The following is a 16,958-nucleotide window of genomic DNA, read 5'->3' as shown; positions in this document are numbered from 1 at the left end:
GATTATTCACCATGATCAACTGGATTTCATCCCAAGGATGCCACCATGGTTTAACACATACAGATCAATAAATGTGATGTACCACACCAGCAGAATCTTAAGATCATATCAATTGATGCAAAAAAGACATTTGATAAAGCTCAAAATCCCTTTATGGTAAAACTTTATGAAAAAATTAGGTATAGAAGGAACATGCCTCAACATAATAAAGACCATATGTAATAAGCCAAGAGTTAGCATCAAATTAAGTGGACAAAAGCTGAAGGTTTTCTAAGATCTTAAAAAAAGAGAAAGCTGTCACTTTCAATATTTTTATTTAGTATAATACTGGAAATCCTAACCTGTGAGTTAGGCAAGAGAAAGAAATAAAGGACATGCAAATTGGAAAGGCAGAAGTCAAATTGTCACCATTTGCAGATAACATAGTCTTATATAGAGAAATTCCCACAGACTTCATTAAAAAGCTATTAAAAGTAATAAATTCAGCAAGGTTGCATGATACAAAGTCAACATGCACAAATCAGTAGCATTGTTATATACCAATAATGAACCAGATGAAAAATAAATCAAAAAAGCAATATCATTTCCAATAGCTACAAAAAATAATAAAATACAAAGAGCTTAATTGAAGAGGTGAAAGATCTCTGCAATGAAAACTACGAATCAGTAATGAAAGCAAATGAAGAAAACACAAAAAAATGAGAATACATCCTGTCTTCATGAATTGGAAGAATCAGTGTCACTAAAATGTGCATACTACTGAAAGCAATTTACAGGTTTGGTACTATCCCTATTAAAATACCAATGCATTTTTCATTGAACTAGAAAAATAAAACAGTACTAAAATCTGTATGGAACAAAGGTTCCTGGATAGTCAGCACAATCTTCAGCAAAAAGAATAAAACAGGAGACATTATACTACCTGACTTAAGAACATATACTACCTCACTCCAACAGGTTTCCCTCTTGGTGTTCAGTCAGTCGTCACCGATCAGGGAGAACATATGGTATTTGTCCCTTTGGGACTGGCTTATTTCACTCAGCATGATGTGTTCCAGATTCCTCCATTTTGTTGCAAATGACTGGATTTCGTTGTTTCTTACTGCGGTATAGTATTCTAAACCTGTTGGAGTGAGGTGGACACTATGGGAAATGGTGGCTTGATCAGCATAGCCCTGACTGTTAATGAACAACTAAATACATTATCCCTCTTAGTAGTTTTTTTTATCTGTTCTACTTAATATGACTGGTTTAGATCTGTAATTGATGCACAGTTATTCTTAAGTGTTGAAAATTAACTGAAATGTGATCCCTGTTGAACATGGTGGTGGGAATGGGAGAGGGAAGAGATGTATAATTTGGGACATGCTCAGGCTGACTTGCCCCAAGTGGTGGAGTTGGAAGCATACCAGGGGATTCCAATTCAATCCCATCGAGGTGGCATGTACCAATGCCATCTCACTGTTCCAGGTGATCAGTTTCAGTTCACAGTTGGTCATGGTGAAGGAACTGGGAGTCAAAGGGAGCACATAGACAAGTCTAGTACCTGCTAACGCTAACTGATGGAGTAAATAAAGGGGAGAGTGATCCAACATGGGAAGTGAGATACTCAGCAGACTCATAGAATGGCAGATGTCCTAAATAGCACTCTGGCCTCAGAATCAGCCCTAAAGGCATTCGGAGCTGGCTGAAAAGCTCATGAGAGTATTTCAGGCATGGAAAGCCAAGACACTCTGGCAAAAGATCTCTGCGAGTGAGATCCCAGTGGAAAGAACAGGCCATCAAAGAAGGAGGTACCTTTCTCTGAAGGGAGGAGAGAACCTCCACTTTGACTATGAGCTTGTCTAAACAAGATAAGAATCGGAGAACTCAAAGGGCTTCCATAGCCTTGGAAACTCATGACTGGAGCATAGGGAGATTACTGATGCCATAGACAGGAGTGTCAATTGGTAAAGTCAACAACAGGAGTCACTGTGCACTTACTCCTCATGTAGGATCTCTATCCTTAATGTGCTGTACATTGAGATTTAATGCTATAACGAGTACTCAAACAATATATTTCACTTTGTGTTTCTATGGGGGTGCAAACTGTTGAAATCCTTACTTAATGCATACTAAACTGATCCTCTGTAAAAAAAAAAAAAAAAAAAAAAAAAAAGAAATTATCAATTCCCAACTTGACTCTCACTGGGATTAAACATGACAATAGGTCTGCTCTGATTTCATCATCATTTTAAAAAATCATCTATTATTTTTCACTTTATGTTTCTGTGTGGGAGCAAACTGTTGAAATCCATACTTAATGTATACTAAGCTGATCTTCTGTATATTAAAATAATCGAAAATGAATCTTGATGTGAATGGAAGGGGAGAGGGAGTGGGAAAGGGGAGGGTTGTGGGTGGGAGGGACGGTATGGGGGGGAAGCCATTGTAATCCATAAGTCGTACTTTGGAAATTTATATGCATTAAATAAAAGTTTAAAAAAAAAAAAAAAAAGAACATATACTACAAGACCAGTAATCAAAACATCATGGTATTGATGCAAAAACACATCCATAGATCAGTGAAACAGAACAGAGACCCTAGAAGGAAACTCACACATCTATAGCCAACTGATCTTTGACAAAGGTATTGAGACTATGTGTTGAAAAAAGGATAGTCTTTTTCAATAAATGGGTCTTGGAAAATTTTATATGCATGTACAGAAAAATGAGACTAAATCTCCATATTTTCCCAGGTACAAAATTCAACTCAAAAATGTATTAAAAACCTAAATGTAGACCCTAAATTCTGAAACAACAGAAGAAGAAACAGAAGACACAGGAAAATATTTCAAGACTTTGGAATGGGCCAAGATTTTCTGGATCAGATCCCAAAAGCATGGGAAAAAAAAAAAAAAAGGCAAATGGCATTACATCAAACTAAAGAGCTTCTGCACAGCAAAGATAGCAATCAATATGAGTGAAGAGACAACATATAAAATAGGAGAAAATATTTTCAAGCTACACATCTGACCAAGGGTTATTATTTAGAATATAAAAGTAACTCAAACAACTCAATAGCAAAGAAGCAAATAATCCAATTTAAAATGTGCAGTAGATCTATACAGCCATTTCTCAAAGGAAGACATACAAATGGACAACAGGTATGTGAAAAATGCTCAATATCATTTATCATCAGGGAAATGCCAATGAAATAAGAGATGGAAGAGATGTACAATTTGGGACATGCTCAAGCTGACTTGCCCCAAATGGTAGAGTTAGAAACATATCAGGGGACTCCAATTCAATCCCATCAAGGTGGCATGTACCAATGCCATCTCACTAGTCCAAGTGATCAATTTCAGTTCACAATTGATCATAATGAAAGGACTAAGAGTCAAAGGGAGCACATAAACAAGTCTAGTACCTGCTAATACTAACTGATAGAATAAATAAAGGGGAGAGTGATCCAACATGGGAAGCGAGATACTCAGCAGACTCATAGAATGGCGGATGTCCTAAACAGCACTCTGGCCTCAGAATCAGCCCTAAAGGCATTCGGATCTGGCTGAAAAGCCCATGAGAGTATTTCAGGCATGGAAAGCCAAGACACTCTGGCAAAAAAAAAAAAAAAAAAAAAAAACAAAAACAAAAAAACAAAAACAAAAAAACAAACAAACAAAAAAAAACAAACACCTAAATGAAAGATCTCTGTGAGTGAGATCCCAGTGGAAAGAACAGGTCTTCAAAGAAGGAGGTACCTTTCTCTGAAGGGAGGAGAGAACCTCCACTTTGACTATGACCTTGTCTAAACAAGATTAAGAGTCGGAGAACTCAAGGGGCTTCCATAGCCTTGGAAACTCATGACTGGAGCATGGGGAGATTACTGAGGCCATAAACAAGAGTGTCAATTTGTAAAGTCAACAACAGGAGTCACTGTGCACTTACTCCTCATGTAGGATCTCTGTCCTTAATGTGCTGTACATTGAGGCTTAATGCTATAACGAGTACTCAAACAGTATATTTCACTTTGTGTTTCTATGGGGGTGCAAACTGTTGACATCTTTACTTAATGTATACTAAACTGATCTTCTGTAAAAAAAAAAAAAAAGAAGAAGAAGAAGAAATTATCAATTCCCAACTTGACTCTCACTGGGATTAAACATGACAATAGGTCTGATCTGATTTCATCACCATTTAAAAAATCATCTATTATTTTTCACTTTATGTTTCTGTGGGAGCAAACTGTTGAAATCTTTACTTAATGTATGCTAAACTGATCTTCTGTAGATAAAGAGAATCGAAAATGAATCTTGATGTGAATGGAAGGGGAGAGGGAGTGGGAGAGGGGAGGGTTGCGGGTGGGAGGGACATTATGGGGTGGGGGAGCCATTGTAATCCATAAGCTGTACTTTGGAAATTTATATTCATTAAATAAAAGTCAAAAAATATGTGCAGTAGATCTATACAGCCATTTCTCAAAGGAAGACATACAAATGGACAACAGGTATGTGAAAAATGCTCAATATCATTTATCATCAGGGAAATGCCAATGAAATGCACAAATGGGATACCACCTCATCCAATTAGGTTGGCTATTATCAAAAAGACAAAACCCACTAGTGTCTGCAAGATTTTGGGGAAAAGGAACCCTAGCACCCTACTGATAGAAATTTGAATTAGTATAATTATTGTGAAAAACAGTATGGAAGTTTCTAAAATAAAAATTAAAGTAGAAGTACTGATGACCCAGCAAACCCAGGACTAGGTATATATTTAGATTGTACATTACACAATGTACATATGTATAAAACATAACATAGTATCACATATATATGTATACTTGCTATATGTCTGTTAAATTTTTTTTGAAAAATTAAAAAGAAATGCCTGAAAGGCAAAACTTGAAAAACAGGCAGAAATTAATGCAACCCAAGTGGTTAGGAAGCAGAATAACTTTTGCAAATTCAGATAAATATCTTTTGTTTTTTTTTTTAAATCCTGGTTGCAAGCCACTGAATTGATTTCAAGACCCACTAACAGGGAAGGACCTGCAGTTGGAAGACTCTGTTCTAGAGAGATTGATTCAGACAGTGCGTCACTGTTGATAAATAAAGTGTACAAACCTGTGAGGAGGTAAAGAGTAAAGAAAATAGAAGACCATTCTGAGTTTGGAGGGAGACAGATAGAATGGAACGTGAAGCTTGTACCATACCTCCTTTATCAGCAGAATGAAACCAGCATGAGCCAAATTTGATACAATACCAAAGATTAACCTGCTCACATCATCATTTAGCACTGAAGCAGTACAAATCATGGCTTTTCTCACAAGGAAGAAAGTGAGGGAGGGAGGGAGGGAGGGAGGAAAGAAGGGAGGGAGGGAGGGAGGGAGGGAAGGAGGAAGGGAGGGAAGGAGAAAGGGCAGGCAGAGTTTTAGTGTTACTTTAGCACATAAGCCAGTGGCTCTAATTCAATACAACTGCTCTGAAGAATCCCCATTGTTTCAGAGGCAAGGCTCGCTCCACATGCCCTTTTTAGCTTTGCTGCACTGGCTCTCTTCCCTCACCATTACTTCGCCTAGCTTCTGGTTGTCTGACATGAGCTGTCAACATGCTAAGAGGCATAAAATTAAAAAGCATAACTTCATAGGATCCTGCTTCTTCCAGACAGGTTCACCTAGATCCTAGGCTAAATTCTTGCCATATTGGATTCCATGAATTAAAGCTAAATTCAATACTCAGATTATGTTTTGAGGCCCACAGTGTTCCTAAACTTGTGCTCAATTTTGATGTGTCTCTGGCTAGATGGCATTCCCCTCCTTCTTTCCCCCTTGCTCTCATCAAGTGGCAACTGCCGCTCTTCTGGGAACAGTAAGCCTTCCTGCAAAGTTTCAGCCTTGGCATTTATCTGCTCCACAGTTCTAAAGTTAGTAGAGAAGTAGAAATATTTCATTTCCTTGATTATGCCTCCACTCTTTCAAATTACTCCCAGGAAATGTCAAAGCCAGAAGAAATATCTTGGAGACTACGACAAAATTAAAATTGTGCAGAAAAGTGGCCTGCCTTAATGAGATTATCCAGGCCAGCCATGTTGCTGATGAGTCTTCTTAGCTAAAGGAAAGCATTTTCTCACTAGCTTTCCTGCCCAGGGGATAATTTAACCCTCATTGGCTGTCTAGATATCCTCAACAGTCCAGGAGAGGCCAGCTGGAATCTCCCAGCTAATTAACCATGCCCTGTGTGGCAGGTGCTCCTCACTTTGATTTCTTCACCTGCGGACTGAAAACCCTGAGTTCTACTTCTATTTTTAGTCACGTTTGTAATAATGGAATGAAAAATAAGTGACTTCTTGAACTCCTGTTACACATCAGTCAGGGAGAGCAAATATAGCTCACTCTGACAGTTCCTAAGTTAGAGCTAAAGAATTTCTCAGCAATTCAGTGGTGTGAACTTGCACATTCTTAAAGCTGGTTGTTTCCTGAATGCACTGTCTCTGCAGATAACATGTGAAACGTGGTGTAGAGAAAATTTGGCATTCCCAGGTGACATTCGGATTCCTGTAAGTCTAATTATAGCAAAAAGGATTATCAACAAAAGCTGGGTTCCTAAATGTGGTGGGTGGCAAAACTGTATCATTTCCATGAGACTTTATTCTCACTTTCGTTCAGCCCCAGTCCCCATAAACCCCTCTCCCCAGTGAGGCAGAATAGATACTATGTTACAAAGCATGAAATTATCAGATTCTGGGGTCAAAAAATAAAAACAAAACAAAACAAAAAAAAAACAAACAGCAAAACAAATGAATGCAAATTGCTTCTAAATACTTCTTCTGACCTTCTTTATTTATTTATTTATTTATTTATTTATTTATTTATTTATTTATTGACAGGCAGAGTGGACAGTGAGAGAGAGAGAGACAGAGAGAAAGGTCTTCCTTTGCCGTTGGTTCACCCTCCAATGGCCGCCGTGGCCGGCGCGCTGCGGCCAGCGCACCACGCTGATCCGATGGCAGGAGCCAGGTGCTTCTCCTGGTCTCCCATGGGGTGCAGGGTCCAAGCACTTGGGCCATCCTCCACTGCACTCCCTGGCCACAGCAAAGAGCTGGCCTGGAAGAGGGGCAACCGGGACAGAATCCGGTGCCCCGACTGGGCCTAGAACCCGGTGTGCCGGCGCCGCAAGGCAGAGGATCAGCCTATTGAGCCATGGCGCCGGCCTCTGACCTTCTTTATATCTGTGAATAAAATGTTGTGTTGTTTCTTGATTTTTTTTCATCTATTATTCATTCACATTGCCATCGTAATCTAATTTCACTAAATATTAATTCTATTTTATCTAACAAATCATTTTGAGTGATGTGATTCAACAATTCCCACTTAAAAAGAATATTTCTGAGCATAGAACAGGGCTTCCATTTCATGTCAAGGAATGTCTATTTTGTGAGTAATATTTATTTCTGGTTTTTAGAGTATTTTTAAAATATTTATTTTATTTATTTGAAGGAGTGACAGGGCTACAGAGCTAGAGATAGATGCAAGAGAGGGAGGGGACAGCAAGAGAAGGAGAAGGAAAGGAGGGAGGGGGAAAGAGAGAGAGAAAAAGAATAAATCTGTCTTCTATCTGCTGGATTACCCCTCTGGTGCCTGCAATAGCCAGGCTGGGCTTAGCTGAAGCCATGAGCCAGAAACTCTGATCAAGTCTCCCACTTGATGGCAAGGACTCAAGCATTTGTAGCATCATCAGCTGCTTCCCAGGCAGATTAACAGGGAGCTGGATCAGAAGTGGGGTAGCCAGGACTGGAACAGGCATTTAGATAAGACATGCAGGTATCCCAGGCAACAGCTTAATCTACTGTGACACAAAGTCTACCCCATGAAGATTGTTTCAAGTTATTTAGATCGTACTGGTCCTGTACTTAGCGTTCCCAAGTGCCTAAGAGTTGATGTGTGCACCACGTCTTGTGTACCACATAGCTCTGAAGATGGAAGTAAAGAAAGAGGAGCTGTAAGCCTGTTTCAGAAGTGCGACCTTCTTTCCCTTCTCTACGCCTTCTCTCCTTCCCAGTAAAAACTAAAGGATTTTCCTCCAGAAGGAATGAAGCAGAGGGTGGTGTCTGGACTGGCAGATGCCTGGGTGTGTCAAGAGTGGTAAAACAATAATTTTAAGAAAAAGCTAACACCATCTAAGTCCATCCTTCTCAAGCTGGGTACCCAGGACACTTTGTCACATTGTGATCTGGCATACTTATACAATTATACAATTATACAATTATACAATTATACAATTCTCCAACACTCAGAACACTTTATGTAAGAATCCACTAACCGGAGAAAAACAATTACCAAACAACCCTGGCCATCCCCAAAAAGATACTAGATCCAAAGAATTCATTACCAAGTCTTGTTAACTTTAAGGGATTCACATGCTCTATAAACTGTTCTAAAATTTCTTTTTTAATTATTCAGTTTTCTGAGCTTATTTTACTATGCTGGCGTGAATTAAATAACAACACCAAAAAACACAAAACAAAAAGAAAAACACAACTTGTCATAAATGTACTCATAAAATAATAAATGAAGTGCTAGTAAATTATATTTGGCACAATATTAAAAGAAAGATACCTGGGGTTGGTGCTGTGGCTCAGTAGGTTAATCCTCTGCCTGCAGTGCCGGCATCCCATACGGGCACCGGTTCAAGTCCTGGCTGCTCCACTTCTAATCCAGTGCTCTGTCTTGGCCTGAAAAAGCAGTAACAGATGTCTCAAGGCTTTGGGCCCCTGCACCCACTTGGGAGACCTGAAAGAAACTCCTGGCTCCTGGCTTCAGATCGGCCCAGCTCCAGCTGTTGTGGCCATTTGGGGAGTGAACCAGTAGATGGTAGACCTTTCTCTCTGTCTCTCCCTTTCACTGTCTGTAACTCTACCTCCAAATAAATAAAATCTTAAAAATAAAAAAAGAAGAAAGAAAAGAAAGACCGGCACTGTGGCGTAGCAGGTAAAGCCGTCGCCTTCGATGCCGACATCCCAAGTAGGTACCAGTTCTAGTCCTGGCTGCTCCACTCTGATCCAACTCTCTGCCTTGGCCTAAGAAAGCAGCAGAAGGTAGCCCAACTGCTTGGGCCCCTGGACCCATGTGGGAGACCCAGAAGAAGCTCCTGGCTCTCGGAATCTGATTGGCCCAGCTCCAGCTGCTGCAGCCATTTGGAGAGTGAACCAGTGGATCCAAGATCTTTCTCTCTCTCTCTCTCGCTCTGCCTCTCACTGTCTGTAATTCTACCTCTCAAAAGAAGAAAGAAAGAAAAGAATTACCAGAGATGTGGTGGAGCAGGTAAAGCCTCCACCTTCGGTGCAAGTCCTTGGGCTCCTGCACCCGTGTGGGAGACCCGGAAGAAGCGCCTGACTCCTGGCTTCAGATCGTCCCAGCTGTCTGCTGTGGCCATTTGGTGAGTGAATCAGCAGATGGAAGACCTCTGCCTCTGCCTCTGCCTCTAACTCCGCCTTTCAAAAAAAAAATTAATAAGACATTAAAAAAAAAAAAACGAAAGATACCTATGGAAAGTAGAGTTTATTTAATGAAAGCAAAGATATTTTAAAATTAGGGACTTGTTAATATAATATCCCCATTAGTATTCCTGATTTTTAAGTAACAAAACTCCTAATGAAAGAGGAATAGCAGAATACTTCCTCAGTGTTATATAGAGAAAAACATAGTCTAACCCAGAATCCCACCGATAACTGAGAAGTCTGAGTGAAGTTACTGTAAGTGAGGAACTATACACATGTAACATGTGTATACTGCTGCTATTGCCTCACACCACCTGGAACTTCTGAATGATATATTGAAAGACTAAATCAGAAGTAGAATAATTTGAAGGATTGGCAAGCTGGAAAACAAATAGATCTACTGACTAAAAACTTTAAAATACCAAGGGAATATATAACATTGTGTGCTACAAAAATGACAGCAAGCTTTCTGAGATATCAAGAATATCCAGTTAGAAAATGTAATGGGATGGCTGGTGCTTTGGCTCACTTGGTTAATCCTCCGCCTGCAGCGCAGGCATCCCATATGGGCGCCGGGTTCTAGTCCCGGTTGCTCCTCTTCCAGTCCAGCTCTCTGCTGTGGCCCGGGAGGGCAGTGGAGGATGGCCCAAGTGTTTGGGCCCTGCACCCTCATGAGAGACCAGGAGGAAGCACCTGGCTCCTGGCTTCAGATCAGAGTAGCGCCGGCCGGCCATAGTGGCCATTTGAGGAGCAAACCAATGGAAGGAGGACCTTTCTCTCTGTCTCTCTCTCTCTCACTGTCTATAATTCTACCTGTCAAATAAATTAAAAAAAAAAAAAGAAAATGTAATGGGATAAAGTTTATGAGCATGAGAAAAATTCATATTTCTAGGAATAAACACTTGAAAATGTGTTCCAGATATAAATATTACTCCAAAATATATATTAAAAAAAAAGCTGGCTTGACTTGAAGGCTTAATAGGGTAAATATTGCAATCTCTCCCAAACTAATTATTGTAATGAATTTCAATTTTGATCCTAGTTATTTTTATGCTGTAAAAGTGATTCTATAGTGTATTCAACTTACAAATAGGATGGAAGAGGCCAAAAATTTTTATTTAAAATGAATGAGAATATTTTTCAATTAAAGCTGAGGAATTTTGTTGAATACTATGAGAATAAACAGAATAAGTGAATTATTACAGAAAAGACAGAAGCAGATGCTACTATAATTCACAATTTAGCACATATTGATGGTAGAATTATCAATTGATAGCAAAATAAGACTGCCTGACAAACACTCTGGAATAATAACCTAAGAGTCTAGAACTTTTAAACTAGTTTGGCATTTTCAGTCTCATCCAAAATATAACCCAGATGAATTAAAGAGTTAACAATAATAAAGGAATAAACAAACAAGTAGATAAACTAAAAGCCAGGTGAAAATACATGTGAATATGCACAAAGCTCAAAGAACAACAGTGTTTTCTCAGTATAACTTAATTAAAATAAGAAATCCTAAATTAAAAAGGTTTGTTTCATTTGCTACAAAAAAATCAAAACCTTCCATATGTCAACAGCCATTATAAATAATATAAAAGACAAATGATTAAAACGGAAATATATATCAGGTAATGTGTAAATGTCTTTAATTTATGAAGAGCTGTACAAACAAAATGGCAAATAAATAAGTAGTGAGTAACTCATTACAAAAGAGATAATGTACACAGCAGAAATGCAAATGGCCAGTAAACATAACTTTTTTCTAACAATGAAATGCTAATTCACTTTGCTGGATTCCTGATTATCTATCTAGCTATCCAACCATTTGCCTGTTTGTATGTAAGACTTCAAGAATGCAGGGAAATTTTTACTTTACTAATCTATTAGAATGGGGATTGTAAATCTTTTCAAGAAAAGGCAAGATAGTAAATATTTCCAGCTCAGTGGGCCATATGGTCTCTGTTGCAACCAGTAAAATCTGCTGTTGTAGCACAAAAGCAGTCAAACATAAATGGATATGGCTGTCTTCCAACAAAATGTCATTTCCCAGCACAGAGACTAGGTCAGATCTGGCCTGTGGGCCATAGTTCAAGGACCCCTGATTTAGAGGGAAAGCTGCAACAGTTCTGTGGATCAGCTTGCCCAATATATATTGAAAGTCTTAAAACATGCTTTTCATTTAAGCAATTCTCTTCTCAGAACATATTCTATCCTTTAAATAATTCCTTTCTCTAAAAGATTTGTTTTTATTTAAAAATATTTCAAATAGTAAAATCAGACAGAGTTCAATGAGCACACATACATTCAACAATTTTAACATTTTGTCATATTTGCTTCATATGTAAACATTACACATACACTATTAGTTTAAGTCAAAGGTGAATATATAATATTGAATTCATGACAAAAATCATAAAAAGAGATAAGAAAGGTATATAATTATATATGGGTATAATTCTGCTTTTTAATGTCTAACCGTAAGGTTTTAGACAAACTGTGCTTTACAACAGATGGCCATGCCATTTCTCAAAAGTAGGTCACCGAACAAACCACAATGACATCCGGAAATATTTATAAACATTTGACAAAAGCAGATTTCCATAGAATATATACAATATGACCCCAAATGTGTACATGCATGCCCATATGTGTATACATATACACTACATACACTGTAGAGATTAACAACAAAGAATCACAAGTCTGAGTTAACAAGAATATGCAAATAGTAAATCAATTTGCTTGAGTTCAAATTTACAGTCCACAGCTTTCTGTAGGAAGTTAATCTTCATTAAAGGTCTCAACCTCATTCTCCTCATCTGTGAAACGGGAAGACTATTTGTATTTACCTCATTAAGTGTCATAGAGTTAGCAAGGTGATATGGTGGGATTCTCTTAGTCTCTTTGAGCAGCTATAAAAAATACCATAACGGGGTAGCTAATACATAACAGAAATGCATTTCTAACAGTCTGGGGACTGAGAAGTCTAAGATCAAGTTGCCTAGGCTGCAGTGTCTGCTGAAAGCCCACTGCTTGGTTTGTTCCTCAAGGAAGCTGGGTGGGATGTCTTTTAGAAGAGCACTAATCCCATTCATGAGGTCTCTGCCCTCGCGAATACCACCTCCCCAAACACCAACTCCAAATGCCCCCACACTGGGTATTAAGTTTCAACTTCCGAATTTTTGTGGAATACAAACATTAGTCTATGGCCAATATGTAGAATGAATCAATAAATGCATCAATATCCAGATAGAATATTTATATATGACTTTTATTATCTTTGTACCTTCAGCCACTTTCTAATTTTCTTATGATGTATATATTATTTTTCAGTTCTATGAAAATGTTAAAATTTTGCATTTGAGAATTGTGTAAGCTACCTCCAACCTCAGAATAAAGTAAAATTGTCAGTAATTGTGTTTTCAATAATTCTGTAAATTCTGGAAAATATTGAACCAATCCTAAAAGACAGACTGTATCTGACTTTAAAGAAGCAATTTCACAATCTGCCAACATTCTTTTCTCTCAGAGGAAGAAATTCAGAAATGTTCTTATCTCAGGTGAGGCAGATGTGGATCTTAGGCTGGTAGAATATAGTCTCATTGGTAACTGGTGGTCAGAGTGACCTGGCCTAAGGCAGAACATGAAATGTTCACCCAGTTTGAAGAGCTCACGTCCTGACAGGAAATAACTCTGAGAGAAAAATCTATGTGAGCTTTCTTCTTTGAGTATATCCAGGAGACTCAAATGTGCTTTCTTGAGGATTTGAGTGCAGACATCTCCTTCCTGAATGGCAGACTAATTTCTTGCCTCTTTTAAGCTCTCATTTAAAATCAAGTAGTCCATCTTCCCTATTGTTATGGGATATCTGAGGTATAAGCCATTGAAATTCAGATAAAATCCAGGGAGAGATACTTGAAGCTCCAATGCGTGGTTTCCAAGTCTCTTTCCTTTCCGTTTTTCCCTTCTTTTCCTCCCTGCAGCCCTCTCTTCTTTTCCTCCTTCTTTTATCCAGTCTGGCTACTATAATGAAACACCGTTAACTGGTTAGCTTACAAACCACAGAGCTCTATTTCTCACAGTTCTGGAGGCTGGAAAGTCCAATATCAAGGCACCAACATATGTGGTATCTGGGGAGGGCTTGATTTCTGGTTCATTGGTGATGCTCTCTTATTGGGTCCTCACGTAGCAGAAAGGGGCAAAGAATCTCTTTGTGATCCTTTTCATGAGAACTCCACCATCCTGAACTAATCACCTCCCAAAGGCTCCATGTCCTAATACCAATAACTTGGGGATTAGGCTTCAACATATGATATAACAGTCAATTTCTTATTTTTGATATTCAGAAGATTCAATATCCATCTTAATGTTTCATGCAGATCAGCAAAATTCCTGCATATAAAACAAGCAAGTGGTTGCCTCATGTCTTTATTCCCCCTAGTGGAGCACACTGAGTTTCTTCCGGCTCTATGAACACCCACGCATAATGAATGCAAGGGGATCAAGTACGTTCATTGAGTGCCTTGAGTTCAGCCGCTCTATGGAGTTGAAGAGAGGTGAAGATCAGTCTCTGCTGGTGTCTGCTGTGGCCTTCAGTGCCAAACCCCAGAAGTATTTGTGTGAGGAAGGAAGAAAGAAATATGTTAAGTTGTATTGTAGGGGAATGAATAAATTCTGCAGGGGGTTTCAGAAAGGAGGAAGTGAGAATCAATTAAAAAAAAAAAAAAAGCCTTGGAGGATGAGTAAGATTTTATAAGGAGGATTTTAGACAAATGGGTCCCATTAGCCTACTGGAATTTCTTGTCGCAACCTTGTGTGTTAGGGGTTTCTTAAGGCTCTGAATCAATGAATGCAATTTAGTAGATGCAAGGGTGTATGTTACAGGTAAATCTTTCAAAACTGGATAATCTTATTATGTATTTCCCAGATTGCTCCAGTCTATATAAAATAGTTTTTGCACCTGGCCTCATTCTAAGAAGCTCCAAAGTATTCATGATTATACACATGGGGGGCATTTCAAAAATTTCATGGAAAATGAAATTACAAGATAGGCTTATTTGTTGCAAAATTCAAATTAATGTATAGTTTTCACATAATACATATTTTCCATGAACTTTAAAATTTACTTATTTATTTTTAATTTATTTGAAAGGCAAAGAGACAGAAACAGAGAGAGTGAGAACTTCCAACTACTGGTTCACTTCCTTAATGGCAGAACAGCCAGGGCTGGGCCAGGCAAAACCCTGGAAGCCAAAACTCAATCCAGATTTTCCATGTGGGTGGCAGGGACACAAATATCTAAGCCATTACTCCTGCCTCCCAGGGTACACATCAGCAGTAAACTGCAATCAGAAGTGGAGCCATAATTTGAACTCAGGCGCTCTGATACAAAATGTAGCCATCCCAGGGGGCGGAGCCAAGATGGCGGAATAGTGAGGGCGCGCACCGATAGTCCGGGAAAATTTAGTTTAATAAAAGGGGAGTTACGGTAGCCTCAGAAAAAAGAACCAGGAAAATATTGCAGACAAAACTCTTCTAGATCCAGTGGGCGTGAATCAGAGGACCTACTGGGAGAACAAGGTCGCCCACCGCGCGCAAAAGCCGAGCCGCAGGACTGAGCTGCGCAAGCTGCAGGGTCTGCGCGCAAGTGCTCGAAGGGGAGTGCAACAGCGGGGAGACTTGGGACGTCCAGGGCTCCGAGTCCACACATCAGCGCTGGAAGGGGAGCAGACCTGTGTGGAGAGCGTGGGAGCCCACAGTTCGGGACACCAGCGGCAGACTCAACACACCAGCGCTGGAACGCGAGGTGAGCCGAACCTCAATAACCCGAGACACCGGCAGGCAAGCGGAGAGAGGAGACTAGAGGGAACGACCCCCGGCAGGGGGGGGGGGGACTTCACCAAGCTAACTGGAAGAGAGAGAGAGGGAAAAAAAAAGGTGACTGGTACGGACACGGGTTTCTCTCTCTCCGCTCACCTCTCAAGGGCGAGCAAGACAAAGAGCAGGCGCCATCTTGGACATACGTCATAAGCAGAGCGACCTCAGGTCTGCACCAGCCCTGAGCCTAGCAGAAAAACCTGACTCTGGGCAGGGCGAATTAACAGGAGATTAGGACCTAGTAAATTTGTGGTGCTACTGAACTGAGACTGTGAAAAAAGAGACGGTGGGGGAGAGAACTCACAGAATTCACGTGAGCACTCTCCAGAGACGCTACAATTCCGTAACTTTGGCAACCCAGTGGGAGACTGAAGGAGAATTTGAGCCCACTCCAAGGGCCGAACAGATTCCCTGTGTGGTCCTTGGGAAAGAGCTTCCGATCTCTGGCTCCTGTGGGTATATCACTTGCCTGCTAACTACCTCCAACTTTGTTCAGCTGTGCAGAATAACTTCCCTTTTGAATCAAAAAAGAGAGAGAGAGAGAGAGAGAGAGAGGTTTACCACGCCTAACCTGGGAGTGTCACCTTTGGCACACCAAACAGAGCTCTCAGGCCACACCCATCTCAAGCCCTAAGGGTCCATCAAAAACAGATAGTCCACTTAATCTAGAGTCATAGTATAACAAGAAAAAGCACCACAGTGAAGAAACCGAATATCTCCAATATGACAAATAACAAACGCAAAAACCAAGGTAATAAAAACAAGGAAGTCACCATGAAGCCCTCAAATGAAAAAGACACCCCAATTCAAGATTATGAGGATGATGACATAGAAGAAATGCAAGAAGCAGATCTCAAAAAATTGATAAGAACATTAAGAAGTTCTCAAAAACAAATTCTTGAACTACAGAAATCCTTAATGGACAAGATAGAAAATCTCTCTCGTGAAAATGAAATATTAAGGAGGAATCAAAATGAAACGAAACAACTAGTACAACAGGAAACTGGGATAGTGACTGAAGTGAAGAATTCAATAGATCAAATGAAAAACACAATAGAGAGCCTTACAAACAGAATGGGAGAAGCAGAAGAGAGAATATCGGACTTAGAAGACAGAGAACAGGAAAGGATACAGTCAGACCAAAGAAAAGACGAGGAAATTAGAAATCTAAAACATATTGTCGGGAATCTTCAGGATACTATTAAAAAAACCAACATTCGGGTTCTAGGAGTTCCTGAAGGCATGGAGAGGGAGAAAGGATTAGAAGGCCTTTTTAGTGAGATATTAGCAGAAAATTTCCCAGGTTTGGAGAAGGACAGAGAAATCCTAGTACAGGAAGCTCACAGAACCCCTAATAAACACGACCAAAAGAGATCCTCACCACGACACGTTGTAATTAAACTCTCCACAGTGAAACATAAAGAAAAGATCCTAAAATGTGCAAGAGAGAAACGTCAGATTACTCTCAGAGGATCTCCAATCAGACTCACAGCTGACTTCTCATCAGAAACCCTACAAGCTAGGAGGGAATGGCGAGATATAGCCCAGGTACTAAGAGAGAACAACTGCCAGCCCAGAATATTATATCCTGCAAAGCT

The 16,958-nt window shown here is 39.6% G+C and overlaps 1 long non-coding RNA gene across 7 annotated transcripts in view; it reads right to left on the bottom strand.

The window, feature by feature from the left end:
- Positions 1-16,958, bottom strand: part of LOC149126602 (uncharacterized) — a 96,203-nt gene that overhangs the window by 25,419 nt on the left and 53,826 nt on the right. For all 7 annotated transcript variants that reach the window (XR_016233938.1, XR_016233939.1, XR_016233940.1 and 4 more), the window contains 2 exons: positions 9,286-9,474; positions 8,600-8,715 (listed from right to left, as the gene is read on the bottom strand). This is a non-coding gene — a long non-coding RNA (uncharacterized LOC149126602). The remainder of the gene's footprint in view (positions 1-8,599; positions 8,716-9,285; positions 9,475-16,958) is intronic.

This window comes from Oryctolagus cuniculus, chromosome 5, assembly GCF_051225735.1.
Source record: "Oryctolagus cuniculus isolate XC-2025 breed Fujian yellow rabbit chromosome 5, ASM5122573v1, whole genome shotgun sequence".
NCBI classification, from domain to species: domain Eukaryota; kingdom Metazoa; phylum Chordata; class Mammalia; order Lagomorpha; family Leporidae; genus Oryctolagus; species Oryctolagus cuniculus.
This window is presented reverse-complemented; position numbering and strand designations above follow the sequence as displayed.